The 4,426-nt window shown below is 48.8% G+C and overlaps 1 non-coding gene across 1 annotated transcript in view; it reads right to left on the bottom strand.

Annotated features, from left to right (window-relative positions):
• LOC131270792 (5.8S ribosomal RNA) overlaps window positions 1-34 on the bottom strand; it is a 155-nt gene extending 121 nt beyond the window's left edge. Inside the window, exon 1 of the ribosomal RNA XR_009179805.1 lies at window positions 1-34. This exon is cut by the window's left edge and continues 121 nt beyond it. This is a non-coding gene — a ribosomal RNA (5.8S ribosomal RNA).
• Between the last annotated feature and the right edge of the window lie 4,392 nt (window positions 35-4,426).

Below are 4,426 nucleotides of genomic sequence, written 5' to 3'. Positions count from 1 at the left end.
GATCCATGAGCCGAGTGATCCACTGCCGAGGGTGACTAACTTGCGTAAGCCGCCGCTGTGCGCGTATACCCGTTCCCCGTAGGGAGGAGCAAGCCGCCGCTTAGAGACGAAGCATAAAGTGTCCTCATTCCACATAGGGCAAGCTGGATGAATCCATTTTACCCAGGACGGCCGAAGCGGCGTGGACCAGGGGAGAACTGAACCTTATACTTCACACCACAGTAAGTCTACGTGTCCTCTTCCACATAGGGCAAGCTAGAACTAACTATCTTACCCAGGACTGCCGAAGCAGCGTGGACCAGGGGAGGAACACACTTTTCATGGAAACGTAAGGCATCCATGACTGCCATAACGTAAGCCGCCGCTGTGCGCGTATACCCGTTCCCCGTAGGGAGGAGCAAGCCGCCGCTTAGAGACGAAGCATAAAGTGTCCTCATTCCACATAGGGCAAGCTGGATGAATCCATTTTACCCAGGACGGCCGAAGCGGCGTGGACCAGGGGAGAACTGAACTTTATACTTCACACCACAGTAAGTCTACGTGTCCTCTTCCACATAGGGCAAGCTAGAACTAACTATCTTACCCAGGACTGCCGAAGCAGCGTGGACCAGGGGAGGAACACACTTTTCATAGAAACGTAAGGCATCCATGACTGCCATAGTGCGTAAGCCGCCGCTGTGCGCGTAAACCCGTTCCCCGTAGGGAGGAGTCAAGCCGCCGCTTAGAGACGAAGTATGAAGTGTCCTCTTCCACATAGGGCAAGCTAGAATGAACTATCTTACCCAGGACCGCCGAAGCAGCGTGGACCAGGGGAGAACTGAACTTTATACTTCACACCACAGTATTGAGTAATGTGCCCTCTTCCACATAGGGCAAGCTGGAATGTTCCATTTTACCCAGGACGGCCGAAGCGGCGTGGACCAGTGGAGGACTACACAATCATGAGGTTTGATATCGACTTGTGTGTTTCAATAGGATACCGATGGTATGGTTTGAACCGATTTGATTTAGCCATTCTGAAGTCATCACTTGGTTGAAGCGCTGAACTAGGGAGGCATCGTTTACATATATATTGGTTTTCGCATGCTCTACTAGGTTAATGTCATGAGGTTGGCTATCGAGCATGCCCAAGTGATGACTTGATTGTGTGCTTGCTTGAATTCTTCACATTTCATACCATCGGTTAGTTGTCGAATCATTCCTCGATCATAACCTTCGTTCTTGGTTCATGTATGCTCTCTTCCACATAGGGCAAGCTAGAATTAACTATCTTACCCAGGACCGCCGAAGCAGCGTGGACCAGGGGAGAACTATACTTTGTCTTGTATGCCCTCTTCCACATAGGGCAAGCTAGAACTAACTATCTTACCCAGGACCGCCGAAGCAGCGTGGACCAGTGGAGGACTATACTTTGTTCATAACACCACAGTATTGAGTAATGTGCCCTCTTCCACATAGGGCAAGCTAGAATGAACTATCTTACCCAGGACCGCCGGAGCAGTGTGGACCAGTGGAGGACTACACAATCATGAGGTTTGATATCGACTTGTGTGTTTCAATAGGGTACCGATGGTATGTTTTGAACCGATTTGATTTAGCCATTCTGAAGTCATCACTTGGTTGAAGCGCTGAACTAGGGAGGGGCATCGTTTACATATATATTGGTTTTCGCATGCTCTACTAGGTTAATGTCATAGGGTTGGCTATCGAGCATGCCCAAGTGATGACTTGATTGTGTGCTTGCTTGAATTCTTCACATTTCATACCATCGGTTAGTTGTCGAATCATTCCTCGATCATAACCTTCGTTCTTGGTTCATGTATGCTCTCTTCCACATAGGGCAAGCTAGAATTAACTATCTTACCCAGGACCGCCGAAGCAGCGTGGACCAGGGGAGAACTATACTTTGTCTTGTATGCCCTCTTCCACATAGGGCAAGCTAGAACTAACTATCTTACCCAGGACCGCCGAAGCAGCGTGGACCAGTGGAGGACTATACTTTGTTCATTACACCACAGTATTAAGTATGGTGTCCTCTTCCACATAGGGCAAGCTAGAACTAACTATCTTACCCAGGACCGCCGAAGCAGTGTGGACCAGGGGAGGACTATACTTTATACTTCACACACTAGCCATACTGAAGTCATCACTTGGTTGAAGCGCTGAACTACGGCGGGGTAATCGTTTACAGGTTATAATCATATAGCTGCATGCTCATTAGTAGATAATGGAATATTGTATGGCAATATGAGCATGCCCAAGTGATGACTTTGTTTCAAGCTCAACAGGTAGGGTATTGAGTCCTCTTCCACATAGGGCAAGCTAGAATGAACTATCTTACCCAGGACCGCCGGAGCAGCGTGGACCAGTGGAGGACTATACCTTGTCCATTACACCACAGTATTAAGTATTGTGTCCTCTTCCACATAGGGCAAGCTAGAATTAACTATCTTACCCAGGACCGCCGAAGCAGCGTGGACCAGATGAGGACTATACTTTATACTTCACACCACAGTTTTGAGTACGCCTTGCATAAAGTATCTAGTTTGAACCACGAGGGCTCACAATGTAGAACCGCGAGGGCTCTAGTACCGATTCTCTCGGTACGGCTTGGTCCGTGTTCCTTTATGCTTGTACTCTAAGTATTAAGTATTGTGTCCTCTTCCACATAGGGCAAGCTAGAACTAACTATCTTACCCAGGACCGCCGAAGCAGTGTGGACCAGGGGAGGACTATACTTTATACTTCACACACTAGCCATACTGAAGTCATCACTTGGTGGGGGTGAACTACGGCGGTATCTATCGTTTTGGTTCGGTCTATATAGGGTCGCTTGCATGCTCATTCGAATATAATGTAATTGTGTATGGCAATATGAGCATGCCCAAGTGATGACTTTGTTTCAAGCTCAACAGGTAGGGTATTGAGTCCTCTTCCACATAGGGCAAGCTAGAATGAACTATCTTACCCAGGACCGCCGGAGCAGCGTGGACCAGTGGAGGACTCTATACTTTATACTTCACACCACAGTATTGAGTACGACTTGCATAAAGCCCCTAATGAGAACCACGAGGGCTCTCTCAATGTAGAACCACGAGGGCTCTAGTACCGATTCTCTCGGTACGGCTTGGTCCGTGTTCCTTTATGCTTGTACTCTTAGAAAGTCTCAACCCGGAGGTCTTGACTTTGATTGTCATAGTTGGACTACGACGGGGCATCCGACCATTGCTGATCGAACACCCCTGATTCACCATCTTTCGGGTAGGCGGTACGCGTACCTCCGGACGCGGAAGTCTCAACCCGGAGGTCTTGACTTTGATTGTCATAGTTGGACTACGACGGGGTATCCGACTCATCGAATACCCCAGAAGCACACCATCTTTCGGGTAGGCGGTACGCGTACCTCCGGACGCGGAAAGTCTCAACCCGGAGGTCTTGACTTTGGTTGTCATAGTTGGACTATGACGGGGCATCCGACCATTGCTGATCGAACACCCCTGTTACACCATCTTTCGGATAGGCGGTGCGCGACACCACCGACGCGGAAAGTCTCAACCCGGAGGTCTTGACTTTATATTGTTGGATAGTCCTCTTCCACTATAGGGCAAGCTGGAAATATTCCATTTTACCCAGGACTGCCGAGGCAGCGTGGACCAGGGGAGAACTTCACGGAATCTTCAGGCATCCATGATTGCCATAGTGCGTAAGCCGCCGCTGTGTGCGTCAACTCGTTCCCCGTGAGGAGGAGTCTAGCCGCCGCTAAAAGACGAAGCATTAAGTGTCCTCATTCCACTATAGGGCAAGCTAGAATGAACTATCTTACCCAGGACCGCCGAAGCAGCGTGGACCAGGCGAAGACTATACTTTATACTTCACACCACAGTATTGAGTACGACTTGCATAAAGCCCCTAATGAGAACCACGAGGGCTCTCTCAATGTAGAACCACGAGGGCTCTAGTACCGATTCTCTCGGCACGGCTTGGTCCGTGTTCCTTTATGCTTGTACTCGCGGAAAGTCTCAACCCGGAGGTCTTGACTTTGATTGTCATAGTTGGACTACGACGGGGTATCCGACCATTGCTGACCGAACACCCCTGATTCATCATCTTTCGGATAGGAGGTGCGCCCACCTCCGACGCGGAAGTCTCAACCCGGAGGTTCGGACTTAGAGTTTTTCCCATTTAAAAGTTTTTCTCTTAGCCATACTGAAGTCATCACTTGGTGAACGATTGAACTAGGGCGGGTTAATCGTTTATAGGTATCATGTGGTTTGCATGCTCTCTTAGGTTAAGGTCATGTGGTTGGCTATCGAGCATGCCCAAGTGATGACTTTGTTTCACGCTTGCTTGATTTCTTCAAGATTCCCTGTTATATAGTGTAATCATTCGAGAACAGGGAATCTTTGGTTTTGCTCAACAGGTATTG

Source organism: Anopheles coustani, assembly GCF_943734705.1.
Source record: "Anopheles coustani chromosome X unlocalized genomic scaffold, idAnoCousDA_361_x.2 X_unloc_6, whole genome shotgun sequence".
NCBI lineage: Eukaryota > Metazoa > Arthropoda > Insecta > Diptera > Culicidae > Anopheles > Anopheles coustani.
Note: the sequence above shows the minus strand (reverse complement) of the source record. Positions and strands in the feature narration are given on the sequence as shown.